This window comes from Hemitrygon akajei, chromosome 1 (assembly GCF_048418815.1).
Source record: "Hemitrygon akajei chromosome 1, sHemAka1.3, whole genome shotgun sequence".
NCBI classification, from domain to species: Eukaryota; Metazoa; Chordata; class Chondrichthyes; order Myliobatiformes; family Dasyatidae; genus Hemitrygon; species Hemitrygon akajei.
The window spans coordinates 86213802-86232500 of record NC_133124.1 but is presented as its reverse complement, the minus strand read 5'-3'; positions in this window follow the sequence as shown (position 1 = coordinate 86232500).

Genomic DNA, 18699 nt, shown 5'->3' with positions numbered 1-18699 from the left:
AAGTACCCATCTGTACTAATCCCATCAACCAGCACTTGGTCTGTAGCCTTTTCATTCCCTGGCAATTCAAGTGCTCGTCTGGATGCTTGTTAAATGTTATGAGAGCCTCTGCCCCCACAACCCTCTCAGACATGAACTACAAACTCCAGCCGCTCTCTGGAAGAAAAAAATCTCCCTTAATTCTGCTGTAAATCTCTTACTCCTCACAGATTCTGAGTCGGGTTAGTTTACAGCAGAGTGAAATGAAATTCCTTGCTTGCATAAAGTTCAGAGAGAAAGCAGGACGGATGGTGATAATAAATTAACAATAACCCCAGCAATGAGCACAAGAACATCAGAATGATGCAAATCTGAAGTAATGCTGAAAGAAATGTAAAAATAACAATAATGAAATAATAAAGGGTTCCTGTCCTCTGGTTACTGATATCTCTGCCATGGGAAAAAGTTTTCCAGGACCTACCCCATTCTTAAGAATCCCCTTCATGATTTCAAATCCCTTCATACTCCGAACCCCTTTTTAAAAATCTGCTCCAGTTTGAAATCACTGTGAAATAGCCATACCTCTCTTGTTCTGGACACAGAATATTGATATTAACTGCTCTACATATATGGCTATGCCCTATGAGGAGAGCTCTGAAAACTTTGATGAGCTCAACAAATAATATTAGTATCAAAATATAACTGTTTTTAAGTATGTGGACTATAATTCATTAAACTACAAATTTTTCAATTTGTTTTATTTTTCATGCAGCTTATTTACGGTTTTCATTTTCTGCCATAATCTTAAGAGTTCCTGTCTTTATTTAGCACCTTTTGTACAAGTTAAAATTGAAAATGGTCTTTTATCAAAGGATAAGTAAAAAACTATATTTTGGTTCCATGCCAGCTTGTTGTCAGGGAATATTCTTTAAAGTGGTTGACTGCTCAGTGAGTTTGAGGAGATCTCTGGTGTTGGGTGCCAGGGATCCTGTTGAACATATGTCTGATGCAATTAGAAGCGAGTAAAGAGAATTTCACATTGCAGATCTTTGTGGGGAGCTTCCTTTGGGAGCTGTTGCTTAAACTCTTTACAGTCTTGTTAAAGGGAATTCACTTTGCATTGATTAACCATCCTTTCATATGACACTGCAGCACAGGATCAATAGCTATAAAAAGCTATGGAATATCCCGAGACCACAAAAAAGCTACACTTCATATCAGTTCTCATTGATGGGTTAGAAATGGGGAGTGGTAGCAGCTTCAAATTCCAGGGAGTTAACATCCCAGGTGACCTGTCCTGGGTCCAGAACATCCATGCAATCATGAGGAAGGCATGCTGTTGTCTCTATTGACTGTGAACCTTAAGGAGATTTGGCATGTTATCAAATTCTCTAACAGATTCTGCAGATGAACTGCTGAAACTATCCCGACTGGTTGCATCATGGCCTGGTATGGCAATTCCAGTACACAGGAATGCAGGAGGCTGCAGAAAGTAGTGGGCACAGCCCATTCCATTACAGGCATAGCCCTCCTCACCACTGAAAACAACCACAGGAGGCACTGCCCTCAAGAAGGTGGTATCTATCTTCAAGGAGTCCTACCTCCTGTGTGGCTGATACCACCAGCCAGGAAGTACAGAACTCTGAAATCTCACAGCACTAGGTTCAGGAACAGCTACTTTTCAATAACCACCTGGTTCTTGAACTGACCTGCTTAACCCTAACCTACCTTAGAAATGGAATCCTATGAACCACCTCTTACACTAACATGGACTGTCTCTGATTGTGTCATTTTGCACTAAGGTCTTGATTTTCAAGTTTTTTTCCTTTTACTATCATAAAGGATGCTCATCACCCAGGATATGCTCCTTTCTTATCCCTACCATCAGAGGGGAGGTGCAGGAGCCTGAAGACACACACTCAACATTTTAGGAACAGCTTCATCCCCTCTGCCATCAGATTTATGAATGGACAATGAACCAACCAATGAACATTACCTCACCACTTTTGCACTCTTTTTGCACTACTTAATTTAATTTAATTTTTAAAATATGTATAATTCTTATTGTAATTTATAGTACTTTTTATGTATTGCATTGTTCTACTGCTGCAAAGCAACACATTTCACAACATATGCCAGTGATATGAAGCCTGACAGATTCTGGTTCTTTTATAATTTATGTTCTGTGTGCTGTCTGAATCTAAGTGCCTGTGATGCCACTGCAAACAAGTTTTTCATTGTATCTGTATCTCATCGTACTTTTGCACACATGCCAATGTATACTCAGCGGCCACTTTATTAGGTACAAATGTACAACTGCTTGTTAATGCAAATATCTAATCAGCCAATTATGTGGCAGCAACTCAATGCGTTAAAGCATTCAGTCATGGTCAAGGGGTTCAGTTATTGTTGGACCAAACATCAGAATGGGGAAGAAATGTGATCTAAGAGACCTTGACTGTGAAATGTTTGTTGATGCAAGAAGGGGTGGCTTTGGTATCTCAGAAACTCCAGATCTCCTGGGATTTTCATGCACCATTCACTAGAGTTTACAGAGAATGGTGAAAGAAACAAAAATAATCTTAGTGAGCTGTAATTCTGTGGGCAAAACTACCTTGTAAATGAGAGAGGTCAGAGGAGAATGGCCAGACTGGTTCAAGCTGACAGGAAGGTGACAGTAACTCAAATAGCCGGGTGTTACAAGAATGCTGTGCACGAGAGTCTCTCTGAATGCATGACCTTCAAGTGGATGGGCTGCAGCAGCAGAGGACCACGGCTACACCTAATAAAGTGGGCACTGTGTGTACTGACCCTGAGCTGACTATTTAACAGCTAGTCACTCATATCGGTAGGCCGGTAGTGTAATGGTGTCAGCACCGGACTGCGAGGTGAGTGGTCCTGGCTTTCCATTCATGCTGGGTTGAGCATTGAGCTAGCAATTTGCCCTCTTAAAAACAGACAATATGCTAAAGAAACGGCAAGGTGCCCTGGAATGCATAGAGCGAATTAACATAGTGTATCTCATATCAATAAATGTTTTAACATATTCTAATGGAAGAGATAGGCACAATAGGTGAGAGGTGGAAATTCTATTAATCCTGCTCCATCCATCCTGGATACAATTACTCAAATAAATTCTACTCAACCGAGAGTGGAGCAACCTTTGAATACTCTTTAGTCATGTTCTTAGTATCATTAATTTTTTTACTTGCACAATTTGTCTTTTGCACATTGGTTGTTTGTTAGTCTTCATTTATAAATAATTTTTCTTAAATTCTATAGAATTATTTTCCTGTAAATGACTTCAAGAAAATGAATCTCAAGGTAGTATATGGTAACATGCATGCACTTGAATAATAAATTTACTTTGCCTTTGACTTTGAATTACCTGCCCCCATAATATTGCTGTCATTAAAGAAAACACTTGCATCAGTTTTTTAACACCACTCTCCAAAATTACAGCCTCTGTTTAACTCACTTTTTTATAAACATAAACAGACACTACTTTCCTCATCAGTCACATCAAGGGCTACCTCCCAGATATGATGCAAATTTTAGAATAGGAGGTTGAAGAAAGGTACAGGAAGTTGAGCCACTGCTTCAGATCCCCCACTGACCTGGGTTCAGTCCTAACCCCTGGAGCTGCCAGTCTGGAGTCTGTATCTTCTCCCTGTGGTTGCATGGCCTTCCCACCCTGGGTGCTCCTGTTTCATCCCACCTCCCAAAAGCGTGAAGGTTGATGGGTTAATTGCTGCTAGTTAGAATGAGTGATTGAATTTAGGAGGCTGGGCATTATTGGGATGTAAGAGAGTAAAAAGGGATAGCATTGAATAACTTAGTGTGCGGGTTCAAGTTTCTGGTGATAGACATACAGTACATACACGGGTATAAATGTGATGTTAATGAGCTTCTTGCTGCAGCAGCAGAGTACAAACATAAACTTAATTTAACAGTAATTATACTTAACTTAGAATTAGTGTAAGTGGTTCTGGATGGTTGGCACAGACTCAATGGCTCACACAGCATGTTTGCGTTCAGTATTTCTTGATGATTAGTTTGTGAATAATTGAAATTCCTCTTTTTGATCATTTAACTGAAAAGGCCTGTGGAGATACAGAGTAAGGAGAGAGGAGCAAACTGATTCTTATCAAAATAATGAGAAGGGTCGGGTAATTCATGCATGGGGATGGTAACTGGCTGAAGTTCTTCCAGTAGAACAGTGAATTGACCAATTCAAGTCACCTTACTATTCAGTTGTTGACATCTTTAAGCATCGAGCACATTTGACATCAAATGAAAACTCCAGGCAATGCTTGCCAGTTGAAGCAAACAATCTGAAAAAATTGGACACGTCATTAGTGTCTGAATGAAAATGACACATTCATATTTTAGGCATATTCCCAGTATCTTCTCAATTCATTTCAGATTTCAAAGACTTACAATGTTCTATTTATTTGAGATAAATAGGACTTCCTCTCAGAACTAAGGAAGGAATTGTCCACAATTTACAATCTTTTAACACTTAAACTGTATCAGTAGTAATTATTCTGATTGTTTTCCTGCTTGAATGATTTCACTGTAAATGACTGCTGGTTATGGCTTTTCTTTTTGTGCATCACAGTGATACAACGAGTGGAGATTTTGCCTTAGTGAGTCAGTGCTACAGAACCGGTTTCAGTCCTGACCCATGCCCTATTGGCATGGAGTTTGTTAGTGCTAACAGTGCTATTGTCAGGAGGTACCGAAGCCTGAAGTCTGACTGAGGTAGATCAGTCATCCATTTAGAGTGCTCATATCGTGATCCCATCACCAAAGCAAGTCAGAGGAAGGATGTCACATTAAGGTGAAGTCCTCTACTCTCCCACCTCCACTGCTCAACACATTAATCAAAACCCACAAGGACGACCCGGAAAATACAGGTCACCTTTTCTACCCTGAGAGCCATTCCTCAGCTGGGTAGACATGGGCAATAAAAGCCATTACTACATCCAACTTACCAATATAACCTTCAGACAACCGAGAGAAAGAATTTCAAAGACCAGGAGCTCACATTTCACACTATGGTCCTGGTGTACAAGGAGCAACAACCTCTCTACAGTTGATACCAAAGCAATGGCGGAAAAGCCATGCAAACCCACACATTTCAGGCCAACGCTCCAGCATTGAAACTTGATCACACTGAAATACTTCCAATAAGCAGGCTACATCATTAATAGAATCAAGCACCAGATACCCTAAACAGGAACTTGATTCATTACTCATTGTTTTGTATTTTATACTGTCCTCATGATAAATTATAAGGTTTTTCAGCCCATGGAGCCTATGCTAGATCTCTGAGCCATCCCATCAACCCTGGTTTCCCTCTTTATTTCCCATCAACCCATTTTCTTCCCCTTGAGGTCTGGATTAAACCCTTGTTCCTGAAGCTGTGAACCAGCTACCCCATTTGTACCATTGAGCTGCCCACAGACTCCGAGCCCAAGAGCAGGAGTGCAAGACCGCCAACCCAAAGCACTCCAGAAGAAAATTCCCCACAGGAAGTTCTGTCATTTCTGTGAATCTGCCTTTGGGATGTGGACCTCATGGATGATGCCAGCTTCTTTTCCCATTTCTACCTGCCCAGGAACTGAATGGCTACAGAAGCCATGTCAGAATGACAGTGATGGCTATTCTCCTCTGGAATGGTGGAGGCTGAGGTGAGATCTGATAGAGGTTTGTAAAATTATGAAAGTAGATAGCTGATGTCTTTTTCCCAGTGTAGAAATGTTTATTGCTAGAGGGCATGCATTTAAGGTGAGAGGGGGAAAATTCAAAGAAGATATTTTGTCAAGTTTTGTTTTACACAGAGAATGTTGGGAGCCCGGAATACACTGCCAGGATTGGCAGATCCTCTTAAGGGACTCTTAGATAGGCTTATGAATCTGCAGACAATGTTGTGGGTGGGGGGATATGGATCACACATTGGCAGAATGGATTAGCACAATTAGGCATCACAGCTTGATTAGTTTGACACAGCATCACGGGTTGAAAGGTCTGTTCCCATTCTATTTTCTATGCTCTATGAAGTCACATTCATACAGCCAATTAATTATGCCAGATTTCATAAAATTCCTTCTCTCAATAAGTAATGAATCCTTTTGGGTAAAGCTATATTAATAGAAATATTTAAGGTGAAGGTGGATAAATAATTGAAAGACTGTTTTTTTTTGAGAGTTTGGAGGAACTGGTGTTGAGGCCTGAAGCAAAGTGACAATGTTCATATTGAACAGTGTAATGGGCTTGATAGGCGTGGTGACTTGTTGCTACTTTCTTGCATCCTTGTGCGCTTTGTATTTCATCCTCAAGGGCATTAGTGAATCAAAATGATTATAGACAAGCCTTTAATTCCATGATCAGCATCATCACTCACAGCTTCTTCATTCCAGAATTAAACACGCTTAAATTTCCTGATTGCTCTGTTAAGATTTGAACTTCAGCCACTCAGTCCTAAAGCAGTGATATTACTATGCTACTGTACCCCACAACCCGCCTTATCTCTCTGTAAATATAATGTGTCGAGTTGACACAGAGGCCGTACCGAATATGGTTGCTTTTATCAACATGACAAGGAATGGGTAGAAATAAAAAAACATAAAATGCTGGCAGAACTCAGCAGGCCAGACAGCATCTATGGGAGGAGGTAATAATGATGTTTCGGGCCAAAACCCTTCATCAAATGGGTAGAAATGTTGCTTTCATAAATTGGCAGGAAAACTAAGTTGTGGAATATGTTCATAACTCTACAAAGAGAACTTATCACAGCACTGTTGTTTGACAAATTCTGTACTACAGCTGTAGAAGATCTGTGTATGGCAGATTTACAGTTGCTTGAAGGAAGAAATAGTTCTTGTCATGTTGTTTTCCCACCATCTAATAAATTTCAAGTCAGCATGGAGTAAGTGATTATTATTTTTATGTTCTGGCCCATATGAAACACCTCTGATGAAGATAATACTGGAGTGTATGGAATGCAGAAAAAATAAACTGTGTGAAGAAATTTGTACGTGCAGCAACAGTAAATTTTATCTATGACTAAAATGACTTAATCTCTGTAAACCCAGGCTAGAGAAAGATAAATGTAGAGTGTAGAGCAGAGCAGAAGACAGATTTATGTAATTCATGGGTAACTAAAAATATACTTATGCTTCACTTTAACATTAACCTTCATCAGTGAGGATGGTACAAAACAGGAGAAAGACAGACAGACTCAGTTTTTTATAAAGTAGATGGATAAAAATTTCTAATGCAAATTTCACAAATTTAAGTTAACTTGGTAAATTGGTTTAGTATTGTCACATTCACTGAGGTACAGCAACAATCTTTGTTTTGTATGTCACCCATACTGATCACTTCATTGTAGTACAGGGGAAAGGCAAAAACAGAATGCAGAATAATAAAGTGTTGCAGTTACAGAGAAAGTGCAGTGCAAACAGACAACAGGTTCAAGGTTATATTGAGGTAGATTGTGAGGTCAAGACTACATCATGCTAAAGGACCATTCAACAATGGGACAGAAGCTGTCCTTCAGCTTGGTGGTAAATGCTTTCAGTTTTTGCATCTGCTGCTGGATGGGAGGGGGAGAAAAGAGAATGTTTGGAGTAGGTGTTGTCTTTGACAAAGCTGTTTTTTTTTAATCCAGGCATTAAGAAATATAAACAGAATCTATGGAGCAGAGGTTAGTTTCTGTGATGTGCTATCCTGCGCCCACAGCTCACTGCAGTTTCTTGTGGGAATGGGCAGTTGCCATGCCAATAACACTCTGCTGATGTAACTCTGATTTTTTTCAGTTTAAAGCACTACATTTTGGACATCATAGTAACCAAAGATTAACAAGATGGAACAGTGAAGAAATGATAAGCAGTGATAATTTTCATTAAAATTTGAGCAGTCTCAAAGGGCTGCAGGCCATACTTATTCCCATAGTTCTCATATATTCTTAAACTCTAGAAAGAATATCTTTATGACATCATGAATAATTTAACTATTGTGTTACCTTTCGTCAGACTGCTATGGTTAATTGTAAGAATAGTGCAGTGGTAATCAAAAGCTCTGCTTCTCTCTCCACAAGTACTGCCTGATCTGCTGACTCTTTCAAGCATTCTCTGCTTTTATTTCTCATTTAAAATATTATAACAAGAACATACAGTATAGTGGTTGTAAAGCAGAATGCAATGTCTTTTACATTTATGGGGATCTTACAATTCACTCCGTTTACATTTTTCTGTCCTGAATTTCTCTGTAAAGATGTTGAATCTTTGCTTGGGTGGAGGAGGACTACCATTAGTGTCGTCCATTTGCTGCTTCCACTGTCTTCATGGCCCCCAAAATAGTAAATTCTAGATCCCTATTTTCTATTGAAAATCTCTCCATGGGCTCAGTCAGTCTTGTGTTTATGCAGATTGTGGAGTGGCATGTTGGAAATGTTAGTAATTAAGAAAGAATGGACTAGGGTTGATAGAAACAGCAGACTTCCTGTCTCATTTACCAACTTATCTGGGGTAATGGATACTGAGAAACAAATGATTTAGAATAAAGATCAAGGAAGCTTTAGGCCAAATTTTGTCTCTGTTGAAACTTTTCCCCCTGCACTCTCCTACTAACTTGGTATAGGAGAAGACTCCTATCTTCCTGATCCCAGAGTTAGAAAGTGAGGTGCAATGATGAGTGGGGTTCAGCTGGTGCATTGGGACTTTGCCAAGGATGGCAGTAGAAGCCAAATCAATGGCAGCATTCATGAGCTTGTAGAACAAGTGGACAAGAAGACAGAAGCTAAAGGGTATGGATAAAAACATTTAGAACTATGGATAAAAGCAATTCGAACTGATAGTTTCTGTGAATGCTAAATAGCCTGGTTGGACTGACTAGGTTGCTTCTGTGCTTTCCTCATATTCTGTTTACAAAGCCACATTCTATCTCGGGGACCATCACCCTCAGCATTCCTGTGTTCTTATACCCTCTACCAAGGCTCCTAAATTTTACAGGAAACAATGGTGTCACTCACTTCCTGCATGACTGACCTCTTTCTGTCCTTTTTGAACTTTTTATATCAGTTTTCACCCTTAAAGCCTCAATATTCTTTACCATACTTTGGCTTATCTCTTCAAATTATTCTATTGATCCTCAGGGTATTTTGTGATGCTGTAAAAATACAAATTTATTTTTGATGTTTTGATGTGGAGTTTGTGCCCTAACCCTTCCTCACTCTACTCCTCTCTTAGAGGCCTAGAGTACTATAGCACAGAAGTGGGCCATTTTGCCCAGTTAGATCATGTTAACGTGATCTTCTGCCTAGTCCCATCTACCTGCACCCAGACCATAGCCTTCCATACTTCTCTCATACATGTACCTATCCAAGCTTGTCTTAAATACTACAATTGAACCTGCATCTATCACTTCTACAGGTAGCTCATTCTGCACCCACACCAACCTCTGAGTGAAGAATTTTCCCCTCAGGTTTCACCCTAAACTCATGACATCTAGTTTTATTCTAACCTGACCTGAGCAGAAAAAGCATGCATTCATTCATCTTATCTATGCTGTACACCTGATTATTTTGTATGTCTTTAATTCTCATTCTCCTGTGCTTCAGGGAATAAAAGTCCTAAACTATTCAACATTTTCCTGTAATTCAGTTCCTCATGTCCTGGCAGCATCTTAGTAAATATTCTCTGCACTCTTTCAAGCTTATTAATAGCTTCTTTGAATTCACCTCTGGTAACTTACCTCTTTGACCAAACCTTTAGTCATCTGCTCTAATACCTTTGTATGATTAGGTGTCAGATTTTGACAGGTAATTTTCTGTGAAGTACCCCATGAAGCACTTCTGTTTAAGGGAGCTATTTAAGTGAAAGATGATGCTGTTATTGTATGACCAGTGTACAAGAGGGCTTATTCTTTGTAACCACTATTGCCAACTCTTGCTTTGTACTAATGTGAAGCACTTCAGAATCAGGTTTATTATCACCGAAATGTCATGAAATTTGTTGTTTTGTGGAAATAATTCAGTGCAAGACAAAAATTACTATCAAGTTATAAAATTGTATAAATAAGTAGTGCAAAAGAGGTAGGAACAATGGGTTCATGAATAATTCAGAAATTTGATGGTAGAGGATAGAAACTTTTCCTAAAACATCGACTACAGATCTTCAGGCTCCTGTACCTCCTCCTTGATGGTAGTATTGAGAAGAGGGCTTGACCCCATGGTGAAGGTCCCTATGATCGAGGATTCCTTCTTGAGGTACTGTTGAAGATGCCCCTGAATTTCAACATAGACCTAAAATTATATAGAAGTATTTTACAAATACAGAGCAACAATTTATTAGCTCCAGACATATAAACTACATTACATAACATGCTAATATAAAATTTTAATGCTTGAAGTAGTGGTGGAAGAAGATACTATCATGACTTTTAAGAAATATCTGCACACATTCTTGAACAAGAGACAGGAGTTGTAGATAATATTTCCCACTGCTGCTGTTGTGGTATAGATGTTTAGATGGATACGCTAGGGGGAGCTGTGCACAGAATGTCTGCTCCTTGACGGCTTTACACTGGCAGTATGAAAATAACCTCACAATGTGACCAATGGATAATGAAAATTTGAGTACCTTCACTTATGCCATGCACAGTTATGTGGCAGTTTTGTAGAATATGTATTTATCTCTTTAAGGGTGCATAATTTAGGAAAGCATTTGAGCAAATTCTTTTCAGGAGCGGTCGGTTTAAAAAAGTAATTCCTTACAGCCATGTTATATACTGAGGAAATATTGCCGAGGATAATCTGGTACTATGGTAGTAAATAGCATTAAAGTTACAGCTGATGCACAACGAACTATTTCATGCTAATGTAAAACTTTAATGTTTGAAGTAGTGGTGGAAGAAGATACTATCATGACATTTAATAAATATCTGAACACTTTCTTGAATTATTAAGGTGTAGAATCTACAGATATAAAGTGGTAAATGGGATTAGCGTAGATGTGTACAGCAGGTGACTGGACGTGGCAGAAGCGGATATTTTCCTGCATGACTCTATACATTCAGCAGAATGTGACTCAGTCAAAGTGAATGATGACTGAATGAAAATATCGTTCAATATTCTCATCATTCAGCTCTGCTGCCAGGGCAACAGAAGGTACTTATAGTGGCAAAAGTTCATTAATGAAGTTTGTTCTAGTATTGGCTGGACTGGAGCATTTTACTTATGGGAAGGATTGGATAGGCTGGGCTATTTTTCCCAGGAGAAAATGAGGCTGAGGGGTGACCTGACAGAAGTGTGTAAAATTATGAGAGGCACTGGTAGGGTAGACGGTTCAAATCTTCTTCCATGTATCAAAAACAATAGGGCACAATTTTAAGGTGAGAGGAAGGAGTTTTAAAGGGAATCTGAGGAGAAAGGGTTTTACATGGAGAGTGGTTGATATCTAGACCAGGCGCTGGAATCAGATAAAAACACTATGTTTCAGAGGCATTTAGACAGACAGGCTACATCCGGCTTCTGTTTATTAATTACAGTTCGGCTTTCAACACCATCATCCTTCAGTACTTCAACAAGCTTCAAAACTCAGTCTTTGTACCAGCCGTTGCAACTGGATCTTTGACTTCCTCATCGGGAGACCACAGTCAGTGCAGATCAAAAATAACCTCGCTGACAATCAACACAATGTGTGCTTAGCCCACTGCTCTGCTCTCTCTACACTCATGACTGTGTGGCTAGGCACAGCTCAAACACCATCCATAAATTCACCAATGAAGCAACTGTTGTTGGTAGAATCTCAAATAGCTACAAAGAGGCATACAGGTGTAAGATAGATCAGCTGGTTGAATGGTTCATAACAACAACCTTGTACACAACATAAGTAAGACCAAGAAATTGACTGTGGACTTCAGAAATGGCTAATCGGGAGATGACACAGCAGTTCTCATCAAGGAGTCAGCAGCTTCAGGTTCCTGGGTGTCCACATCTCTGAAGATCCATCCTGGGCTCAGCATATTGAGATGATTACAAAGAAGACACACCAGCAGCCATTTTTCATCTGGAGTTTGTGTATATCACCAAATATTCCAACAGATTTCTACAGATGTAGAGTGAAGAGCATTCTGATTGGTTGTATCACCGAGGAGTGAATACACAGGATTGGGAAAAGCTGCAGGAGGTTGTAAACTCAGCCAGCTCCTTCATGGACACTAGATTCCCACCATCGAGGACATCTTCAAAAGGTGATGACTCAAGAAGATGACTCACTATACACAACATGCCCTCTTCTCATTTCTATTATCAATGGGAGGTACAGGAGCCTGACGAGGTGTACTCATAACTGCTTTTTATAAACAGCTTCTTCTTCTTGTTTAGTTATTTATTGTAACTCATAGTAACTTCTATGTCTTGCTTTGTACTGCTGCTGCAAAATGATAAGTTTCACGACATACTGTACGTCAGTGACAATAAACCTGATTCTGATGGTCCAGGCTTGTTTACTAAAAGTTGGGAAGGTGACAATAACCTCAGTAAACAACACGAGAGGTCAAAGATCAAAGAGGTAAACTCAAAGTTTAATGAACGTATCCATGAACATCCTGTAAATCTAATGTTGCCACGTCTATTTTTGTCATGTTAATTATGTATAATTTATGCTAATTTAAGTAAATATAACTTATATTTGTAACGTACAGTGCTGCTGCTATGAAAAGCACCTGTTCACGGCATTTATACTCTAGGCATGAATCAACTTGAACTTGTTCTGCACCCTTTGAAAGACGTTGAGATTATTCTTGTAGTGCAGAGCCTAAATATCATGTTTGCAAACTCTGGCTGTTAGTTCATTCGACTTTATAACCAACCTCCACATTCATGCTGCAAATCTGGCACCTCTGGCCTCCCGCTGGTGAGGCACTGTGGTAATTACAGAGTGGAGTTCACACAGGCAGCCTCCTTCTGAAAGAGCCACGCATGTGTGTAATTGCAAACATAAGAAGAAACTCAGAGGGTATAATTTTCGAATTCTGTATGATTACAGTTATGTCCTGTCCATTACTTATTGCCTGATAGGCTCCTGGAAGAGTTAAAATAAATATGCAGCAGGAATTTATTTCTGGATCAACATGACAAAAACGGATTATGTGGCCATGATCACGCTAATATTTGTTTGTGGTTGCTGCAGAGAAGTGGGGGGGGGGGGTGGGTGTGGTACATCATACAATGATCAAACTTCAGAACAATTATTTGGCTCTATAATGCATTGTGACTTCCTGAGGTCAAGAAAGCTTTTCTTCTTTTGTCTCTAACTGACTGCTTAGGCCATTGTTCAGTGGCACAGCCCAGGAGGATGCCTTACAATAGACCTTCCACTGTGTTCCAGGTGCTATATGTTTTGGATGCAAGATGTTGGGTGCTGCCCTCATAACCTTCAGCTTGTAGCATAGTCTGAGGTAGCAGAATGTCGTGCTTTTGAGACAGGCCTTGTAGCGTTTAGAATTATTCGTCCTGTATGCGCATTATATCACTCATGGAAACAGGAACAATATAGTGAGGTAGTCTGAAGTATTGGGACAACCTCGCTGTGGTTCTAAGGAAAAGAGAATATTATTGTAGATTAAATCTCTGTAACATGGCTATTTGAAATGTACCTTAACACACAAGATGTTCTGCAGTTGCTGGAAATCCAGAGCCAACACACACAAAATGCTAGAGTAACTCAGCAGGTCAGGCAGCATGTATGGAAATCAACAAAACCATTGATGTTTCAGGCCGAGACCTTTCTTCAGGGCTGGAAAGGAAAGGGGAAGATGCTAGAATAAAAAATGTGGGGGGAAGGGAAGGCGGACAGCTAGAAGGTGAAAGGTGAAGCCAGGTGGCTGGGAAAGATAAAGAGGTGGAGGAGAAGGAATTTGATAGGAGAGGAGCGAGGACCATAGGAGAAAGGGAAGAAAGAGGGGCAATAGGCAGATGAGGAGAGGTAAGAGACGAGAGTGAGGAATAGGATAAGAAGGGAGGGGGAGGGAATTTTTTTGCCAGAAGGAGAAATGGTATCTCATGCCACCAGGATGGAGGTCGCCCAAATGGAATATAAAGTGTTGCTTCTCTATCCTGAGCTTGGCACAAGAGGAGGCCATGGACCAACATGTCGGAACAGAAATGGGAATTGGAATTAAAACATTGGGCCATCGGGAAGTTCCACTTCTGGCTGATGCTGCTGGGCTCAAGAAAGATTATTGAATTTAAAAACCTGATCCTAAAAATTCCATGCTCCCCAGTTTTCAGCAGTAATTTGCATGTATGTACCACCCACTCCATAACCAGACAATTATTAGTAAGGCAATTCATGGGATGGAATTTAAAACCATTACTTAACAAAATATTAGAAAAAAGTGATCAAAGATGTAGATTGATGTGTGGGGTGGGAGGGGGGAGAGTGGTGGAGAGACAGAGAAATTTAGAAGTGAATTTCAGAGAATGACAGTTGAACAGCTATAAGTTTAGGAAACCTTAAGATGTACTCTTTATATGTGGAGAACATAAAACTATCAGATCTTATTTATCATCTGCAAGTTTGTACTCCCCCTACCCCCACCTCTTATTCTGGCTTCTGCCTTCTTCCTTTCCAGTCCTGATTAAGGGTCTTGGCCCAAAACATCAGCGGCTGATTTCCCTCCATAGATGCTGCCTGACCTGTTGAGTTCCTTCAGCATTTTGCACTTGTTACTCAAGATTTCCAGCATTTGCAGACTCCCTTGTGTCTAAACCATAAAAATGCTTTTCTTTGGTGAGAGGAATTTCAGATTTGTAATCTCTACACTAACACTGTTGACAAAATAAGTATAAGTAAAAGCAGAAAATGTTGGAAATGGTCTGTAGATGAGGCAGCATCTGCGAACAGACCTTTCAGTTCAATGATTATCTATCTGTTCTGAAAGGAACCTGCCTAAATCATTAACATAGCACATTGCCCTTTAGTGAATATATTATTCCAATGTAAGCACCTTACTACGTAGCAAATCTATGCCACTTTCTCTATATTAAAACTTTAAAAATATTTCAAAAGCACATAAATGGCTGTAAAACATTGCAATATTTTGGGATTTTGAAAGGTGCAGTATAATTTTAGAGTTTTCTGTGGGAAAATAAGTTGAATATTTCTACTAAAGGCTGGTTATTAAAGAGATTGCTTATTTACAGAATCAAGGGAAGGCCAGGGCCTGGAAAACAGCCACTTGGCCCAGTGGGTCCATGCCAATTCTATCTATGAGCAATGCAACTAGCCCACTCTTCCAACCTCTGTTCACAATGTTTCAAACAGTTTTCTTTCAGATATTTATCCAATTCCCTTTTGCACCTGCCTCTGGAATGGAGAGTTTTAGTTACAAGCAGAGATGGAATAAGCTTGGGATGTTCTGACTGGAGCACAGGACTTTGAGAGGCAATCTCATATAGCTTCATAAAATGACATAGAACATAGAACTTGTCAGCATAGTCCAGGCCCTACAGCCATGATGCTGCGCTGACTGACCCCAAGGTCAATCTAACCATTCCCTCTCATACAGCCCCCCATTTCTTTTAGCTGGGGTAGCTGGCCACAAGATAGTCACTGTCTTTTTCCAAGGGTAGGGGTGTCTAACAGGCATTTACTTAAGGCAAGAACTAAAAGATTTAAAAGGGAACTGAGGGGCAAGTTTTTCACACTGGGGTTGGTGGGAATATGGAACAAGCTGCCAGAGGAAATGGTCGAGTCAGGTCCAAAGACAGAATTTTAAAAAACTGCCTATCCAGGTAAATAAACTCTTTTATCCACAGAACCTTAATAGTAAATCTTTTCTGCAGCTAAAGGGTAGTGACTAGAACTGGATGTCATACTCTGATATAGCGGAAACAATGTTTTGTAAAGGTTCCTAGTTTGTGTCCATAGCTTCAAAGTGTTTTTAAAAACTTCTTCCTCAAGATACCTGGCTCTTTAAGGACACTGCTAGGTCCCGATGTTCCTTGCATCTTTATATTTGCTTTGTACTTCCTTGTCATTGGAAATTCAGAGAACTAATAGGAAAATGTTGGTTGTCCATCGATTAACCAAGGCACGACAACCAGTTTTGTCCCATGCCCAATGTTCCAGATGCCGGGGAAGAAACCCACTGTAAGTAATGCTGCCTTCCACACAGTCTTATGTATGAGGACTACCACGGTTTCTGCTTCCCTGTGATAACTGGCCGTACAGCAGCTGCTTAGGGAGTCTGGAGACCTCCATGCATATAACGTGTCTGGTCCAATGAAGTTGTGCTTTCAAGATCATAGCTTCAATACTGGTCGTCATTGCCCTGTCGAGGACTTAGAAGTTTCAGATATGATCGTGCCAGCGAATACCAATGATGGACATGGAGGCGTTCCAGCAGTTTGATTTTCCTTTTGTAAATGGTCCATGGTTCACAACCTCACAGGAAGCCAGTGAGGACAACAGCCTTGTACAAGTTGATCATAGTGAACTTCTGGATACTGTGCTGGCTTAGCACATGTGATCACAGGTGGCCCAGGCTCTGACTAGCCTTGCAAATCCAGGCATTGAGCTCTTTATCCATGGAAGCATCACTGGAGAAGACAGTGCTGAAGAATTTGAATTCCTTTACTACCCTCAGTGCTGTGCCTTCAATGGTGACGGAAGGCAGCACAGCAGTGGCTCCAGGAGCAGGCTGAAATACGGCCTCCGTTTTGTCCTGGCTGATGGCGAGATTTCTGCCAACCTGTCAATAACCAGTTACAGATCAGACTCTGCAGAGAGCAGTCACTTGCGTAGAGTGCTTCGTATTCAATCACGCACTCAAGGACCTTGGTGCTGACAGTACAGACTTGATGGATCATTGTTTGATCTTCCTTCTTAAAAGCCAAATCTAAGCTGGTTCAAGGAATCATCCTCAAAGCACGCTAAGAGGAAAACATGTGCTTCCTTTTATAACACAGTCATTAATCTTCTTATATATTTGGTAGTAAAAATGTACAACTATACAAAATGCTCATAACAAAATATCAGATATCATGCTTCATATTCAATAACATAGGTAGAAAGGGGGAAGCAACAGTGGCCGCGCCTCTGGCACAGAGTCTGGCCCTGTGGCTCAGAAGGGTAGGGAAAGGAAGAAGGCAGCAGTGATAGGGGACTCCATAGTTAGATGGTCAGATAAACGATTCTGTGGATGCAGGAAAGAAACGCAGATGGTAGTTTGCCTCCCAGGTGCCAGGGACCGGGATGTTTCTGATTGTGCCCATGATATCCTGAAGTGGGAAGCAGAACAGCCAGAGGTCGTGGTACATATTGGTACCAACGACATAGGCAGGAAAAGGGAGGAGGTCCTGAAAGAAGACAACAGGGAGTTAGGAAGGAAGCTGAGAAGCAGAACCTCAAAGGCAGTAATCTCAGGATTACTTCCTGTGTCACGTGACGGTGAGTATAGGAATAGAATGAGGTGGAGGATAAATGCGTGGCTGAGGAATTGGAGCGGGGGCAGGGATTCAGATTTCTGGATCATTGGGACCTCTTTTGGGGCTGGCATGACCTATACAAAAAGGACTGGTTGCACTTGAATCCCAAGGGGACCAATATCCTGGCAGGGAGGTTTGCTAAGGCTATTGGGGAGAGTTTAAACTAGGATTGCTGGGGGGTGGAAACCGAACTGAAGAGATGGTTGGCTCACATTTAGAAAAAGCTTAGAGACAGTGCGAGAGGGAGGATAGACAGGTGATAGAGAATGGATATGCTAAGACCAATGGTTTGAGATGTGTCTATTTTAATGCAAGATGCATCATGAAGAAAGTGGATGAGCTTAGAGCGTGGATCAGTAATTGGAGCTATGATGTTGTGGCCATTACAGAGACTTGGATGGCTCAGGGGCAGGAATGGTTAATTTGAGTGCCAGGCTTTAGATGTTTCTGAAAGGACAGGGAGGGAGGCAAAAGAAGTGGGGGGCGTGGCACTGTAAATCAGAGATAGTGTCATGGCTGCAGGAAAGGAGGAAGACACGGAGGGATTGTCTATGGAGTCTCTGTGGGTGGAAGTTAGAAACAGTAAGGGATTGTGACCCCTTCCTGCAGCCAGCCTGCATGGGCACTCAGACCCATGGCAGAGTCCATGATTGTGATGCGTTAGGAGGCTGCTGTGATCATAATACGATAGAATTCACTCTTCAGTTTCTGGGAGAAGATAAAATCAGATGTATTCAAGTGGACTAAAGGGAATTACAGGGGCTTGAGAGAGGAACAGGCCAAAGTTGATTGGAAGTGGGCACTAGCAGGTTGATAGCAGAACAGCAATAACTTGAGTTTCTGGGAGCAATTCAGAAGGCACAGGATGGATACATTCCAAAGAAGAAGAAGTATTCTAAAGGGAGGATGAGGCAACCGTGGCTGACAAGGGAGTCGAAGATATGCCAGTATTGGAGAAGGTCCAGAGGAGGCTCACGAGAATGATTCTGGAATGAAAAGGTTAAGGTTTCCTGAGGAGACTGAGGTCCTTTAACACCTGCCGGACGATGCTGAGGATGTTCTACGAGGCTGTGGTGGCCAGTGCTATCATGTTTGCTGGTGTGTGCTGGGGCAGCAGGCTGAGGGTAGCAGACACCAACAGAATCAACAAACTCATTCGTAAGGCCAGAGATGTTGTGGGTGTGGAACTGGACTCTCTGACGGTGGTGTCTGAAAAG